At 38.1% G+C, this 18,557-nt stretch overlaps 1 protein-coding gene across 1 annotated transcript in view; it reads right to left on the reverse strand.

Moving 5' to 3' along the window:
- Positions 1-3,551: 3,551 nt before the first annotated feature.
- Positions 3,552-18,557, reverse strand: part of LSM5 (LSM5 homolog, U6 small nuclear RNA and mRNA degradation associated) — a 65,862-nt gene continuing 50,856 nt past the window's right edge. Inside the window, exon 6 of the mRNA XM_064735679.1 lies at positions 3,552-3,561. The gene's annotated coding sequence lies outside the window, so the exon portion shown is untranslated. The remainder of the gene's footprint in view (positions 3,562-18,557) is intronic.

The following is an 18,557-nucleotide window of genomic DNA, read 5'->3' on the forward strand; positions in this document are numbered from 1 at the left end:
TCTAAGTTACCATGTGAGTGTTGCAGTGGTGGGTTCATATCATGCACTGGTGCCCTTCTCACATGCTACATTTCCTCTTACAACACCTCACAGCCCAAGGGCTTCCTCATTCCCAAAACCCTGGTAGCAAAAAGCCTGTGTCTGATACTATTTGTATATAAATTCAATACTATATCTAGTGTGACACTATATGTATATATACTCTGATGGTAACTACTCTTACTACTAATGAGAGCAAATTAGATATTAAAATAGCTTGAAAAATTATTCAGCCTTTACCATATATGGTTTCTCAGTGCATCTAAGCCTCAAACCCTTCCTTCTGGCTTGAACATTTCTATATGCCACCTCCTTATAAATCAGACCAGCAAAAATAAACAAGGCATAGCTTTCACTTGCTGCAGGAGGGGCATGAAAAGGAAGGGGCAAAAAGTGAAGAATTGCAACAAAGCACAACGCCTTCCTCTTATTGCCATGAAGCACCAGAGAACTGTCTTCACTTTTGTCTCTCCTTCCTTTGCTCCAAATCACTCTTGTCTCCCCTGCCTCACAGATACTGGCTTCTGGATAGGAAGAGATTTTCCTCCTCTGGAGGGAAATTCATTCACCTAATTAAATATTTGCTTCCTTTTCAAAATATTACAATGATACTATTTTCATGAAAAAAATAACACACCAGCAATCTGTTTTCACCTGAGTGCTAAATTAGCTATTTCTGGACAGGCAATGATCACAAGAAAAAAAATAATTAGGAGTGCTACTGTCATTTCAATTATTTTTGCACAGAAAATTTTCAGTGTGAGGTCAGAAATACCCACTATTTTTCACTAATGCTGATGGTGACTTTGCTTGCCTAAGTGCTAAAGCATGTTGCTGTGGCCAGACATCACGGGCTGTGAGGCAATAAAAAAACCAAATACCTTTTCTTATGTATGACAAGCTACAAAACTGTCACATATAACCATGTCACCTAGCTCTGAAAAGCCTGGAATATTGTTTTACACCACACTGATTGCCTTTATAAAGCAGTGGTTATTGCTGTGTTGCATCTAAATAAAAACTTTTTTGTTGCCTAATTAAGCCAGAATAAATGGACTAATGTGTTAAACGAAATGCAGATATTCATCCTATGTTCTCCTTGTCCCTTGATTCTGCACTGTAGCTGGGGATACTATATGAAGGTTAAACAAAATATTTGGAGCAAAGTCTGCTTTTTATAAACCTTGTCTCTGTCTAACCTTTTCTTCTCAATAGCATGAAGAAAAAATATACAATACTGAATGTTTGGCAGCACCTCCCAGCCACTGTGAGACAGTTACTCTGCTGCTAAATCACATTAGCTGGAAGTTTGCAATAGTGAGATAGATATTCTTGAATGTTTTGCCTCTGTTTCCACACAGCAAAGTTTGGTGTGAGATTTTTGCTTAAATTTCCCTTTGTGCAAACTTTTTCCCATTATTTATGATGGCTATCCATTTTACAATGATGCTTTTAAAAGATGTTGGTGAAAACCTTTCTGTACTTGCTGTTGTTTCTTAATGGAAAGTTTCTGAAACTGTTCCAAAGCCCTCTTTGGTTTGCCTGCCAGTGAAAGACTCAACCTGTCTTTGCTCTGTTTTGTTAAATTTAGTTCTGTTTCTTGATTAGGTGCAAGTGATTGGACAAGCTTTTCCTGGGCAATGTGTACTCATAAGCATGTGCTTGTTGCAAGTTGAAACAAGCTACAGGATTATCCCTTTTGTGGGCAAAAAATTAATAAATCAATGAAATAGGTAAAAACAATTCCAAAGGCGATATATACTGTGAGATCCTTCTCTGAGGCCTGATACAGTAATGAACAAATATATATTTTTAAAATTATATATGAAGACTGTGACTGCAGGATAGTTTTAAAATAGATAGATAAGCATTGCTCAAGAAAATCAGAAGTCTAATTCTGTCATAGACCCAGAAAAGCACTCAAGTTGATGCTCAGTTTTAAGCTGGTGTTAGAACAGGACACCGATAATGGGTTTATTTTAATTTTAAGGAGGACAGCTATGTTTATTTCTTTTTCATCTAAATATTGGGCAAAAGTGCCTTGAACACTGTGATAGGTGTTTTTCTTAACCCCCTAAATAAATCTAAACAATAAATTAAATAATTATGTACTAATTTGGCCAAAACATTTTTCTCCTTTACCTTAGTAGTCGGATGAGCCATTCTTTCCTGCTTTCCATTGTCCCATGTATGCTGTGATGAGACTTATGTTTCTTAACTACTCAATAAAAGCAAAATGCTTTTATGAAGTCTCTGTTTAAATTTGTAATGCTTTACCTATTCATTTCCTGACCTCTCAGTGTTTGCTCTTGGTAACAGCTGGCATTGCATCACATCCCAGTATAAAAAGAATGGCTCTGGCTCTATCTGCGCCCAGAAGCACTGCCTAAAAAGGGAAGCAAGTATCCACCCTCCTTCAGGCCACACAAGAAAGTTTGCACATGAAAACTGCTGATAGTTCCCAAAACCAAGGGGCTGCTTACACTTTTCTGTTCTCTGTTCTGCTGTGTGCTGTCGCCCAGTGGAAGTCAGTGCTCCTGCTCAGCTTCCAGGCCCTATTACACCATCACACCAAGGCCTGTTATGGTCCAAAGATCTTATAAGGGCTGCCTATTACCCCCTCCTCTTCCTTGCAGTCCAGGAAATGTTCCTCTATGGCCAGAGATTGTGCTGTGATACTGAGAGGTCTGGGCCAGATCTCATTTATTGCTGGACTGGATGATTTGAAGGGTTTTTTCCTGCCTAACTAAATCCATGGTTCTGTCACCAGTACTGCCAACGTCCTCAACCATCCTTGACTTTTTCTTTGTCCTGAGATAGACATTTCTCATTCATTTTTAAATTGGAAGCACTCAGGTCAGTGATTAAAGAAGTATATTGCATATATGTTTATATTTAGATCAAACTTTTTTTTGTGACTAGCAGATAGCTTTCAGGTTTTCTACATATGCATGTTTCAGAGCTACTCAAGTAAATAAAAATACCTAAACTAGTGTAATAATAAGTAGAATTGGGTTATCAGTTTGCTTTCTACTGAGCAAAGGAGAAAAAGCCCTCCAGAACTGAATTTTCTGAGACAAGACCCAAGTCCTAAATGTGATTGAGAAGCAATAGATAACTAGATTACATGAATGCTGAAAAAAATGCAGTGTACCAGTGCTTAAAGGGCTTATGGGAAAACAATTTTTGCTGTCCATATTCACCATCAACAGATACTAAGAACAGATATTTCCTTGCTAGTGCTGAAAGCAGACAGTTTATTCCGGCTAAAAAACTGGCCCCAAAGCACCATTAATTCACTCCATTTTAAGTGAGATTTACTTGTATTCATGAGGATCAAGAAGACCTGGACCAGAGTGAGAAACAAGCCAGGTCCCACAGCCACTGACAGGTGTTCCAGCAACCTCCTCACCTCTCTGCCTACCAATACCTACGGAAGAAAATAGTGTAGCTCCTAGCCTTAATTTTAGCCATTTAACCATGTCATCAGCTCTTAGGGGAACTACTTCAAGTGTCTTCATATGAGCCCCAGAAATACATCATTGCCATGGTTTGGTGAACCAACGAGAACAGTAAAGGTACAGGAATTTCAGTCTGGAAGCCCTAAGAGTAAGGCTGCTGCCATACTCCTCCTGACATTAATGGTGACATTGGTGATCCAAGCAAAATTAAGCAGTGGCAGATCAAAGTCCTGCTGCTGTCTCCACTCTCTGAGCTCATCATTCAAATGCAGCGCTACTCTCAAATAAAAGCCAGATGTTGAACTGCTCTCTTTCCTGAATAGCTGAGATGTCACTCTGAGGGCTGACTGGACCCGGTCCTGAAATTGAACCAATCTTTACAGTGGGACATCAGGGCAAATAAAATAAAAAGGCACAAAGCAGTGTTGGTGGTGATGAGGACAGATCATCTCTTAGAAAGTAGTCCTCTCACAGAGAAGGGCTAAAATTACTGCTGGGAAACTAGCTGTTTGTTCCTGCGCTGCATTACATCATCCTCTTTAAACCAAGCAATCTGCAGAGCAAACGCAAGCAATGCTTCTCATGGCTAATAACACTAAACACTCACAGGGTAAAATACACTGCTCCTGGTTGGAGGCAAATGGGGCAAAGATAGCCTTGATCCTCATCCTGGCAAGGGTGAATTGTCTATATATTCTTCTGAGAATTAAAATCTTGAAAAAAGTTCCTAAACCTTGGAAAAATTTCAAAACACCAATAAAAAAGAGAGGGTTTTTTTTTAAACTTTCTTTTGAATGTATGTTTTTGAAAATCTGGTTCTATTTAAATTTGTAATGTTTAGATTTTTCTTAAGATTTTTCTCTTTGCAGTTTTTATCCAGAAAGACTGGACTTCATTTTATCTCTTGAAGTTTGAACTTTCCAGCAAAAGAACTTATTGAGCTTTTTATTCTGGAAATGTTGTGATTTTGGCAAAAGTAGCTTCCATTCCTGTACAATTTAGTGTGTGAATATCATGGAAGTCAGCTCCCCTGAGTTATAACTCTGTGTCTCTTGAAAAACCATTTAATAAAACCTGTGATAAAATATGATTAAATCCATTTTGTCACCTAATCTTCTGATTCCCCATCACTGCTTTATACAGACATAACTCCTCCAGCCCATATGAAGTCAGTTGGTTCAAGCTGTAGAAAAGCTATGTTGCCAGATCAAACACTTGATTTTAACACTGTACTGCTTACACTTCTTCCTTACATTGTTTGGTGAGAGCTCAGCTTGACACATCCACAATAATAAAGAGCTGCTATAAAAATTTAAAAATTCAAGATTTGTCTTATACTTTCCAAATATACAAACACTGTTTTGTATATATAGCTTTAAGTGTTGGCAGCAATTCAAACTTACTAACCCCCTGTCTTGACTACCCCCAGAAAATGGTTTTATGTGGTTAAGACTCAGCCCTTGGATTTCACCATTAATTTGTTTGGTTGCTTTGGAGTCAGCAGAATGAATGGATGTGCTCCTTACGTGAGAAAATGTACCTTTCAGAGTTTGTTTATTCTTTGCCCCTGGCTCTCCTTTATGAGATTCTCCTGTGAAGCCTGAATTTGAATTTCTAGCTTCACACTCATTTCTCTGGAAACGGACTGAGCAATAGAGGAGACTTCAGAAGGGATGACAAGGCCTTGTACCCCCCTCCAGTTTCAGCATTAATAGCAGAGAAAATGCCAATTGTTCTGTCAAGAAAATGCTTGTTTATAAATATTCCTTCTTTCCAGCTTGGAGGTACCATGCATGAAAGTAATTTTAAAATCGCTTATTTTCAGTTTTAATTCCCTTCAAATCTATGAGCTTATTAAAAATTACTGCAAGTCTATTGGCCTTAAATTCTTTAAAATTTTAGTTCTTTAGAAGATCCAGCTCCAAACTGCAATGGTAAATATTAAATGCTATCATATGCCAGATGCAAAAATCATATGACATTGTTTTTTTTTTGTGCTGATGGTTTCTCATGGATCCATAATTTGCCCACACTCTATTTTAAAGACAGTCAGATGCAAAAAGCATGAAAAGAAAATACTATATCCTTTCCTGGAGGGGAGAATACTATGACAGTAGAAAAGACAGAATGCCCTCGTACCTGTTTTGGTACCCCCCTTTTCTAAAAAAGTCTACTTTTTCCCATTTCACTGTGTCACTATGCTCCCTGACCCCACCTGTCTCCTAACAGGCAAGGTTTGGCCATGCCCAGGGGATGGTGACATTATTTAGGGTCCCAACCTGTGCCCTAGAAATTTCAGACTGGCAGAATTTTTCCTGCAATGCCAAAGGCCATTTCCCATTTGCTCACAAAACCCCCATGGTCCAAAGGACAAGTTAATTCCTTCAAGCTTTGGAGTTGTGATTCAGCCTACTTGCCAATGCACCAAAAGCATGGTGGACTGGGGACATGTCTTATTGCTAAAGAAAGCTATTTCCTCCTTTTATTCAAATAAGGAATACATTAAAAAAAAAAAAAAGAGCCTGATTCTATAACCCATTTCTTTCCATGTACACTTACATGTACACTTTTTCAAAACAAGTAATTCATACCAGAATAAAAAAGAAACTGTACAATATTGCAGTTTCTAATTTAGAATTATTTTAGGAGAAGGAGCATCTGATACTGATAATAATAAAATCTTGCTATACAGCCACATAATATTCCAAGGATTGAATATACAGTTGACTCAAAGTAGTAGTAGAAGCATTTAAGTTACTCCCCAAAACTTCTGAATTGGCAGGGAATTACACAGATAATTTTAATTTTACCATGCTTATGAGCTTTTGCTTCGCTAATAACAAAAATGCATCTTTCATTGCTGGAATGACAACTGGGTTAATGAAGTGTTGTGAAAAATACTGGGAATGGTATCACTGAACAGCACCACTTAAAAGTAAAGTGTGGTATCGGTACAGAACCCGCACAGTGATTCTGCCTCTGAAGTGCTCTTCCTTCAGAATAAAAAAGACAAACAAGGGTCCCATTTTAGTTTAATTTATTTCAGTTTAATACTATTGAATTTGTTTTTCTCTTTTTTTTTCTATTTGTTCTTCCTTTATTTTTCTCCATCTTTAATACTTTTCAGCACTGACTCATGAGAGAAAGAATGAGGAACAAGAATCCTGATCTCCAAAGGCCTAGTGGCATTTTCCAGAGCCAATATGTGTTAGGACAACTCAGCAATCTCCCACACTGATCCCAATCCATCCTGCCTGGGACGATCAGCACTGGTATACATAATGTCCCCAGCACTGCGCAGCAATAGGAGAGGAGGAAACTCTTGACCGGCAGACACCTTCAGCCTCTGGTAAGGATTGTGATGTCTGAAGCAGCAGCAGGAGTCACTTTGAGCTTCACTTGCATCATCACTTTTTCTGTGGCCTACTTCCTGATCCTTCAGAAAAAAAAAAAAAAAAAAAGAAAAAAAAAGAAAGAAATTAAAAAGAACCAAGAAATTCAAGGGACAGCTCACCAAAGGCTGAGCTCAAAAGGCCCTCTGGCACACAGTGGGAATTCCTACTTATGTCAATGCACAAAATTGAGAACATACCTGAATGCAGTACAGAATTATCAGGGAGAATGTTTCTTCAGTATCTCTATGTTTCTCTGAAACAAAATAAATCCAAATGCCTCAAAACCAGATAGTAAATTTCTGCTAATAGAGGTATTGGGAAGCTAAAAATGTCATCAGGGAACCTCACACAAAATCTAGCCCCACTCCTTTCTTTTCCTGTGTTTCATGCTCTATGAAGATATATGTACTACCACGCATTTGGACTTGTTTGATTTCAGAGAATAAGTCAGAAATTAATTAGCATTGAGTCTTTGAAAAGTTCATTGTTGAAAAGCAGCAGCATTAATTCAGAATAAGAAAGCCTCACAGTAGGTTTTGTGGCTTAAACCCAAAGCAGCTTCCCATATCAAGAAATATACAGATAACAAAGAAGGGAAGCATTTGACCTGAGAATTCTGTACTGCATTCAGGTACGTTCTTGATTTTGTACACATTGGCATAAGTAAGGGTTCCCAGTGTGTGAACACTTGGGCTTGTGACTTCAATCTGCAGCACACATGTCTGATGATTTAATGGGCCTCCTGTTTAGTTTATAGCCCATCCACTCACCCAGAAGCAGAGAGTAATGATCACAACCCGGAACAGTTGCAAAGCATATGTGGAAGGCTTCTGAGCCCTAAGGCTCTAATCTCTACTGTTAGTCACCACTGCCATGTGGCAAGGCTGTTACCATCCCTGACTCTGAAGCACAATTCACAAACTCCTTACACATGGTTTATGAGACAAACCTCTACAAGGCTGTGCTGCTTTGTTCCGTAGGAAAGAAGATGCATCAGCCTTTACTTCCCCTCTTTTCTTGCTGTGCCCAAGAGAAAATTATTTGTCAATGTTCATTTATGAAATAGTAATTGAATTCTTCTTCTGGTGATTAAAGAAATTACAGATGTTGACTTCTACATCTTAGATGAAAACAAAATGCTGGCCAAACCAGATTCATGTGGAGGGACCAGTGTTACCTCCTGATGCAAACTACAGACTCCAGATGAATCCCAGATGCTCGCTGGAGTATGCACAAAGAGGACTGTGTTTATTGTCACTGCATGGTTATCTTAGCAGTATGTCCAATATTAAATGATGAAACTTGCTTTTAAGCTATTTATCAGATGAAAAAACAAACCAAAAAGCTTAGGAGTCTAGAAAGTGCCTTGATTGACAAATGAGAATTTTAATAGAATTTTATATTGAAAACTCTATGAGTTTAGAATCATTATTTTTGAAGAGGCCTTTCGTTTATTTTATTTACTTTTTTTGTTGTTTCTGTTCACAATCTGTCAGTCTTTCTAACAGGGCTCTAGCATCCCATTACAAGAAGAGTATGAAAACTGTGAGGACAAATCTAAGCTATTATTTCTGAGGCACAGTAACTATAGATGTGAAATGGTCACTTTGAGGAGAATTCAATTCTATTTCAGTAAAAAACAGTCAATTCTCTAATTTGCAAAGGAAACAAATGTGTTTTAATTTAAAACATTATTAAAGCTGACAACTGATTTTTGTCCCATTGAAACATAGTTTTTATGGAATTACAACCTACAGAATCTGGGCACATCCTCTGAATAAGTCAAATTAATTGTAGGAGCTGTAGTAACTTATCTGGAAAACAGGAGTTTTGATAATACAAGTCAACAAAACTTAAGCAATGCAGGGTCAGGCCTCCTCCTGGTTATGACTGGAAGAGATCTGCTGATTTACACTAGCAGGGAATGTGTTCTGTAAAATTCTCAGTTATTTTTACTAAACAGAGAACACAGTAATATTTTTTCCATTATTATTATTATTTTTGATTTTTTTTTTATTCACACTCTACACAGATCTCCACCCATATCTTGAAAATCTGCTGGCAATACTTAAGCTGGAGCACACACTTAGGCACCAGGAATATATTTTGGAGAGCAAAGCTTTTATAATGGAAAGGCTGACATACTCCAAACTATTCACAGCAAATGCAGTGGAATAAGGGAAAGGGAAAACATGCAAAGAACAAAAAGTATTCTTACAAGAAACTCCATAAGAATCTGCATTCCAGTTAATACTGGGTAATCCCAAGAAAAAGAGATTTAGCTTATAATTTTCTTGCCCACTGATACTTTAAAGCTAAATGCCACTCCAATGTTTGGGGCTCTCGCACAGATACTCTTTAGCAGAATGATGATCTTAGGGTTTATTTTCCATGACCACTATGCTTGGAATTTGATTCTTTCTTCCTGTTTCGGGATTTAAAGTCAAGCTGCAGATTTTAACCCAGTTCATCTTCCTGGGTTAAGGATGCTAGAGCAAACCTTACAAATCAGAAGACTGGAATGCTTTCTGGCTATGTTTTATCTAATTTCGTCTTCAACTCCAAGGTGCTTATTTGCTAGGTAGAAAACTACAAAACTGCAGCAATGTTTGACTTACATTTTTAAATGAAAATTTTATTAAGAAGTAATAGAGTTTGATTCGTATTTTTAAATAAAAAATTTATTAAGAAGTAAGTGTGCAAATGTTTGTTGGCAGCAAGAATTGAATAATACTCAGAATCAAGGATTCAACTAGAAAAAGATTAAAAACTCCACCCTTCTGTTCATTGACTGGTTCAAGTATTCAAGACTGTATTAAAAATGACAAAAATGTAAAGATTTGTAGATTTACTTACTTCATCCTCTAGCATTCACACTTAGCCTGGGCAAGACTGTAATGGCTACAATTGTGTTAGAATTTGAAACCAGTATTTAGAAAATAATCACTCTGTATGTTTGCATCTTGTATTTTAGGATATTTTAGTTAATTTCTACAGAGATCATCAATTAAATATTTAGTTTGAGGAATACATTTTGCATGTGCTAGTACTCCCCAGGGGGATAGTGCTATTTATATTTCTACATTCTTTCACTTCTATGAAAGGAGTGAACTAAATACAGCAAGGGGAAGCATGTTCCAGGCATTGCGGGTCTTAGCTAATCTGCAGCTTCCAAATCATTGCAAACCCTTGGGAATGCAACTGCCTGAGTTAAAGTCAGCCTTACATGGATGATTTTGAAAGCACATTGTGAGTCAACAGCCAACTACAGCTGAAGGGAAAAGAAATCTCCAGGAGTTTATAGGACAATTGAGTCTTAGCTGAAGAAAAACAACATGAACAATAGTGTTCTGCCTTGCTGTGAGGATGGGACTGGGGCTGCCCTTCAGTTGTGCTGGCAAAGTCGCTCCTTGCTGACGCCCTCTTCATGCCCGTGCTGTGTCCAGCTGGAGAGTCACCCATGCAGGGTTTTGGTTCTCCCGCCACTGGCAGGTAATCCAGCCCACAAGCTGTCACACAAACAAACAAACTTGGCCAATGCTGCCACAGCAGTGGGAAGGGAAGTCAGAAGATAATGGATTAGCAATTCCAATGAGAGGTTACTCCCATTAGTCATGGAAACTCTTTTCCATAGCATTCAGGGACATTAATAACACTGTTAATTACACCAATTAACAGCCTTCCATGGTAATATGAATTATAATTAGTATGAACATTTTGCTAATTAAAGCTTGAATTAACCCCAGTATCAGCTAATTAAATTAGAACCACAATCAGTTTATTATAGAGAAAAACATAGAGAGCTGTTTCTGCCCCTCTGACCTTGCATCCTCTCCTCCCCAAGTCCCCCTCGCCCCTAAGTCTGTCACTAACCATGACTCACCATGGTGCCACTTCACAGGAGCCCTGTGCAAGGATTTCTTGTGCTTAGAAATTGTTCTCAGGTGATTGGTCTGCTTAGCTGTACAATCAGCTCCTTGTTGGGAATACAGGGCATGGCATGAGATTATTTTTCTGGTAAAGAGGGATATCTTCAGACAGAACACGGTGAGCAAACAAGTGCCTTCTGTTGGCAGAGATACATTAACAATTCTGGTTTTGTGTTGGGTTACTTAGTGTCATTGTTGTTGGTTTTGTAAATTGGAATAGTGGTGTTAGCCAAAGGTGCATATTTACAGCCAAGATGTTATTGGTGAACTTCGTAGCATTATCTGGTACTGAGACCTTCTTTTGTTCATCAAGCCAATGGGCACAGTTTCTTTTCTCTCAATCCTTTGTGTTTTTCTTCCTTTCACTGCTATCCTCTAGAAGCAGAAACGTCAAGGGAAAATCATTCACCCTGCATTCCCATCCTGGTTCTGCCACTTACAGGATTCTCCCTCACTACTAATTTCATCATACTTGAATCAACACAGTAGTGACAAACACATTTATAAAATGTATGAATGTCAACAAAAGTGTTATTTTCAATTTCTCTTTTCTCAACACTTTAGAAATAACCACAGAAAAATAATTGCTCTTTCTGTTGAATTAGATTTTTAACATCAAAAAATTGCAGAATATTTGGATATGCTTATTACACAGAAGCAAAAGGTAGAAAAGCATTTTGAGACTCACATAGTTAATATTAATTTTAATAATCATAATCAGTCAGCTTTCACTGCTGTTGGTTCAGAGAATTAAAAGCTGTTGGCTCAGGTGTCACTAATAAAACAATCAAATTGTCCCTTTTTATTTACCCGAGTTCAGTAAAAGAGTACAAATGTAGTCTTTAAAATATTACAGCTATACTGAATTTCGGAAGAGTATTGGAAGTGGAAAAGTCTCATATTTTTCAAAGATAGATACTTTTTTTACTCATCTAAAAGAAGGTAATTTCTCCCATTTTTTAAAAGAAAAATCAACTGATGTTCTATCTTCTTGTGATCTGACCTGTTCTACTGAGCTATAGTTCTTGAAATGAAGTGCACAGTGAGTAAAAGTATGAGGAAAAAGAACATGCAGCTCTAGGAGCTCTGAAGTGAGGAAGATTTTAATCTTAGAAGCCATTTAGATGCTACGGAGATGGTTACCATAACACTGAGACAGTGTCAGGTGCAGTAAGTGTTTCTCCTAGGTGATCGGGAAAACATGTATCGCTTTTCCATCATGCCAAGAAAGCACAATTAAATCACAGACATGCCTGGGCATATCCCTGTGTGTACAGTCATGGGTCTGTAAGCACAAACAGCTGCCCGAGCATGAAGTTTTTCATTGAAGCCAAGGCCTTGAAGGGGAGCAAGGACACGGGCCTGCTGCAATGTAGTACTGGGGGAACTCCTCACCATTGAGGGCATGTCCTTGAAGGGCAGAAAACTTCTGTGTCTGAGCATATTCCTCTGTGAGCTTCACCCAAGTTTTGATCTTATTAATGTCACCATCAGTTTGGTCAATGAGATTTTTCATGGGATACATTGAAGTGAATGTCTCATCTCACACTGGGTGTACATGAGGAATAACTGGCATGAAGGTGTGGTGATCTAGGCTGTCTCCCCCCTACTGACTTTGGGAAGAAATATTTAGAGATCATTATCAAGATTTGTCAGGGAAATTGCTCTGATTTCATATTACACTAACACACCATGACTTGAAAAATAAAGCAGCTTTGAAAGGATCTTTGTGTGCAGTTTCCTTTGCTTTCTGAGTTGGATAAACAGTTCAATGTGTTTGCATTGGGATATTAATATCTCCTTTGTCTTCTTTTGCCCATTTATGCTAAAAGCAGTGTAATTTAGAGCTCGCACACAAAATGGAAACTGTCTCTGGCAGATCTGAGTATGACTTCCTTGTCATTTTGAGCACACCTCACACTGTTCATCCTGATGACAAACACAGGTTTTCAAGCAATAATACTTGCTTCTGTCCATTGCCCAATCGAACACCATTAATATCAAGAAGAACTCCTACTGATTTCACTGATCTCAGCACCCCAATCCTTCTCTTGTAAACATCTACTCTCTCAAGTGGTTTTAATTCTGAGTTAAAATTCCTTACCGAGTGTTAAATGTAAGTACTTAGGCCACCTTAACTTTGGACAGCATAAAATTTGGGTCTTGATCATGAAAATATGGATGGAAGTTAGAAAATCAGATACATTATAATTATGCTGTTCACCAGCTTTATAAATCTGGCAGAACCTTCCCTTAAGTGATAAAAGGGAATTAGAAGTAAGCATTACTCAAAACAGTGAACTGTTTCAAAGCAAAGCTGAATTCCTTGAGGTTAAGCAGCAGTAAAACTGGCAATAGGAACACAGTTGAGAGGTTTAGATACACTTGGTGTTTTGGCTAGTGTCCAATTATAAAAAAACCACTGTCCTTGAAACTTGGCAATTAATGATGGTAGAAGTAATTCCACAAAGAGATTATGGGATGCAGACAAATAGCGGGGAAGTGGGGAGGAGTAGCGAAAGGTTTTGAGCTAGACAACCTGCAGACACACTTCCTTCAGTACACAGGTATTTATTTTTCTGCAAAGATGAAGTTAAAAGAAAAGGACCTGTTCACTTTTATTTACTTCTAAAAGCATATCCAAAAGTTGTAAAGCTGGTTTAAATGTTCATGATGGTGAAACACCCTGGTGCCTCTGAGACTTCCATAACTGCAACTCAAAGAAAAAAAAGTCTTTTCACAAAATCTCATGTAGTGATCAGACTGAAGAGTTATAGCAAAAGTCATGTCAGTATTTTAAGTTGCAGAAGAGGTGTTGAGAGCCATCCTTAGTTTAGGGCAACCTGTCCCCTGCTGGGGCAGAGAAAGCTCTGAAGCAGAGGGAGAGTGGTCATCAGAGGAACAAAAAACCTGCAGGGAAAGGATTTGAGGATTCTTAAGAGTTTTCCAGCCCAGGGAGCCTGTCAACACAGTATTGAAGCATGCAACCACTTTGTTAGCTACTCCAGCAGCAACACTCCTGGATACCAAATTATAAGATGTACTATTAAAAGGAAAAATGAGAACCTGCTTCTCTCACAGGCATCACACTTCTCTCACAGTTTGGCTGTCACACGTCTAAGTTTGCCTTTATAGAGCAAGAAAAGGACTTCTGCAAAGACAGATGTCTGCAGACATTGGCATAATGGTGAGTTCCATCAACAGAGTCAGTGATCTCTGTTCTCTTTTGCATCTCTTTTTCATAAGTTCAGTAAAATTACAAAATGTGGAAAAGACTGGAGAACTAGGTCATCTGTCCTTTGTTGAGATAAATTCAGCCTCCCAGAGTTGGCTGAATTTAGGTTATTGGGTAGGTGAGATTGTAGGACTGGTTGGATCAACTTCTCGAAAAGCTGTCAAAACACACTTCTGTTCAGGCAATAGAAGGAGCCAGACAGAAGCTCAATAGAACTCAGGAGGAAGTAAAGGGAAAATACAGACCTTTGTATTTCCATATTTTTTTCCCATCATGGCCTCCTACAAAAGCTTTGTTTCCCTAGATATCAGTGTTTGCCCAGTTTTTAGTGCAGCTGTACCTCATATTAATATATTTTTCTTCCTGCCATAGGAAATGGTTATTATTATTATTATTATTAATAATAATAGTAATAGTTATCTTTTTCCTACTGTAGTAGTTATCTTTTTCCTACAAAATGCATAAGACACACCAAAGGGAAGGACCTTGAGCAGGGTGTGCTGTCACAGAAACCAACTTAGTTTGCTGGTCTGCTGGGACTCAGGGTTCTCCCCACAACTGGACTGTGCCTTTCTTACTTATAAACATATAAATCTGGATACCAGTATACAGCTGAAGATGTCCAGACACAGCAACTTCACTGGGCAAAAGAAAAACCACATGGATATTGAGTATTGGAAGCTGAAACAGACCGGTGAAAAGAAGAGGAACACTACATTTGTTCAGTTTTTAAAGTATGTGTGCCTAGTTTGGACTTGTCTCTTCTTTGACGTGATCTTCTGTCTTTCCTATATCTCACCTACTCTGATTTTAAATTCCATGAGAGATCATAACACAGGAGTGCAGGAGAGCCTGGACTACATCAGACTGTGTGTCCATCTACTCTGTTATCATTCAGTGGGAGCCTAAGTAAGAGTGAAAATAAATACAGGAGGAAAGGTCATTTACCACAGCAGCCTCCCAGGCAACATCTACTTCCGGTTCAGGTCACGAGCAAACTCTCTGCTTGTGGTAAACCTTCTGCTTCCATGAGCCATGAGCAGCTTCCAGGCTGCCCTTGAAACCCCACCAGCTTTCAAAAGCCATGTTTTTCAGCTTTCTTTGTGCATCTCACGACTTCACTTGAGGTTTGAGGGAAGCCTCACAGATACTCTGGTGAGGCTTCTTTCATAGTGCAGGTGTGTGCCAACACCTGACCTGTCTCCTCTGAGCCAGTCAGTCTGGGGAAAATCCATTCATTAGTTATAACCTGAAACTGCACCTTCCAAAGATAAGGAAACATCTTAACATTGTCACAAAGCATGAAAGGGGAGATATTTTGACACTGCTGAATCAATTCTGCCTAGGGCAGTGGTGTGTCATGTCTTCTACTCCAGATGGTGTGTCCCATGGAGATGGAAAGAAACAATTCCTCAGATTTTGACAGAAAGGGTAGAAAAACCCCCATGGTATTCTGGCCTTTGGATTTTAGGGACCTAAATACAGGTCAAATAAATACAGGATGAAAAATTGTCCATTAGGGAGTCTGGACTCATCAGGCTTAGTTGCAAAATGGCGGAATTTACACAGGGATTTTTCTCTTACTGAATAACACTTTCAGGACGAAGAAAGCAAAGCTGGATGCTGTGGATGGTTGTTGTCATGCTTGACACATGCAGACTCTCTTTGCAGAGAATCAGAATTTATTCCCCAGGAGGCTACTGGTTTTCATAGCTAAGTGAGGAGGAAGGTGCTGTATGTATGAAAAAGCACATTCTATTAGGGCTTCTGGGAGCAGGGAAAGGCTGGCTATGTGCTCAGGAAGGGTCTTATACCTAAAAAGACCCAGAAAATGGGAGAAAATATATAAATTGACCCTCTTCAAAGGAACAGCTGCTGTTTGCCATGTGCTTCCAGAAAAGAAAGAGTGAAATTGAAGGAAGGATGAGAAAGCAGGTCTCCAGTTACTTATTTAGAAATTATTTTAGCTTCTTGTGTTCCTGGCAGTAGCCTGTGACATGTCAGATCTCAGGTTTGAATTCCTACAATGTGCTTCTCATGGTCTTAGACCAGACTATACCAGACTTCCAGGTAAATTTAGTCTATGGACTTCCAGTACTGTCAGTGTAATGGCTTTCACTGGCACTGACCTAAAGTCACACTTGGCATTTACACACAATTTTACATGTCTGCATAGGTTGAAGAAGTCCTTGTGTTAAATAGAATGCTGTATGAATTTTCTCCAATTGAACTACTATGAAGCTGGTCTCGTTTTATGGCTTCAAATACTTTCCACATTATCACATGTTTCAGACTGCAAACCCACAGGAAATTAGTAATTATTTTTAACAGCTGTAGTTCCCCCTTTTTTTTTCTTTTTTTTCCTTTTTTTTTTTTTTTTAGAGTAGGGGAGGTATGGAAGGAGGGGAAAGATAAAACATATACCTTTCCCCCGTTGAGTTATATGTAAAAAGCTTTTACATTGTCTAGGAACATAAAGAAAAAAAATGTTGAAAAGAGTTAAAACTGTTACTGTGAATTAAGCACATATATGCTAAAATATCTGGTGAAAATATCAATATCTGGAAAGAAACATGTCTTTTTTGTTGTTGTTAATCCCTTTGAGAGAAGTCATTACATTATGTATCTTTCTAAAGATTCAATATAGTTCAAAAATTAATCAACACATGATGAAGAAATTACTTAGGTTCAACGTCTTATGCTGCATGGAAATTTGGACTACATCATAAAAGCTTTTTCTGGAATTCAAAATTTATAAATAGCTACCTGCTTCTAATGATTTCTTAGGAGTGAAAATTGGCTTGTTGAATATGTGTGTCAGCATCAGAGTAGATGGCCTATTCAGGCAGACACATATATTTCTGGCACTGATTGAATATTGGCTCAATTACTAAGCTGAAAAAAAGCTTAAAATAATTCTTTTGGCCTGCTTGAGGTTCTGTACAAGTTAAATGCCAATTACATAAATCTGTACTAGTAGACATTAAGTCTGCCGTACTGTGAGGTGTATTCTATAGTAATAGTTGTAAAGTTACATACTATAATTACAGTGTAGTGTAGAATAGTATAGTGTAGTGTAATGTAGTATAGTATAGTAGAGTAGAGTAGAGTAGAGTATAGTAGAGTATAGTGGTGTGGTGTGGTGTGGTGTGGTGTGGTGTGGTGTGGTGTGGTGTGGTGTGGTGTGGTGTGGTGTGGTATGGTATGGTATGGTATGGTATGGTATGGTATGGTATGGTATGGTATGGTATGGTATGGTATGGTATGGTATGGTATGGTATGGTATGGTATGGTATGGTATGGTATGGTATGGGTAGAAAAGCATGACTAGAAAAATGCTGAGTATTTACATATATTTTCTATTAAAGACCTTATAGCAGTCTTCTCTTAAAAGCTCAGCAGTTAATTATGACCATAGTGTCTTAAGTATTTTGGAATTACACACCACTCTGGAGGGGAAGAAAGCTTTAGGTGACTTTGCTTGTTTTGCTTTCTCTTTTCCTGGAGAAAGGATGAAGCTAATTTATTTAAATGCTGTAGAGATAACCAAACTATGATTAAATTTCAGAGCCATTTGCCAAGCTCTGCTCATGAAACAATGCAAACAAGACTGACTGAAAATTAATTCTATTTATGTTTTATCACAGAGAAAAAAACATTCTTATTAAGAGCAGAGTTAAGACTGAAATAATACTTCGGGTCTTTTAGAAAACAGCAAATATTTTATCTCTTATCCACAGGAAAATTCTTAAATATAGTAATTTTGAAATAAAAGAAAATTTTAGAAAGAGATGTACAAATTTTTGTGGCTTTTCACATGAGAAAACCTTTCAATTTTTTTCATATGTGTATTTTCCTGAAAGCGAAAGCCAAGTTTCCATAGGACTGATGTCACCTACATCTCTCATGACTCATACTTCTGCAAATACAGAGGTTAGTACAATTTTCCTGTTGATACATAGCTTCAGATTGAAGTTCTGTCTTGAAAGTGCCTTCTTAGTAATAAACCACAACTGTTCTTAAGACCTATGGTTGAAACACACCAAAACTCAGACACTGAGAAGAGCTCAGACACCCGTAGCAGGAGATTATAAAGCTGCATCTAAAGATTGCAGTGCACCAGAGAGTGAAATTGACTATTAGAGGCTTAAGGTGGAGCCTAGAAAAAATCAGAAGAAAATTTTGCTTCCAGACATTGCACAGACATGGAAACTGGCATGTAGGGTTGCCTTAGCCTTAATACCTCCACTACATTTTTCCTGTCTTTCTTTTCATTTTCAGAGAATATAACATTCCTCAGGTTTAGAGAAGTTTTGCTTTCTGTGTGAACACTCAAGAAAGATTTAAATTTAATCCCAGAGGCTGTTTGTAGCAGGCTCCCTATATAAAGAGACAGGAGCAAAGATGAACTGGGTCAAAAATTGAAGTTTGCACCTCCTCTTCCTTTTTATGCAAAATGGAAAAAATAATAGCTGACTGCTGACAGCAGTTTAATCTC

The sequence above is a fragment of the Zonotrichia leucophrys genome, chromosome Z, assembly GCF_028769735.1.
Source record: "Zonotrichia leucophrys gambelii isolate GWCS_2022_RI chromosome Z, RI_Zleu_2.0, whole genome shotgun sequence".
In the NCBI taxonomy this organism is placed as follows: domain Eukaryota; kingdom Metazoa; phylum Chordata; class Aves; order Passeriformes; family Passerellidae; genus Zonotrichia; species Zonotrichia leucophrys.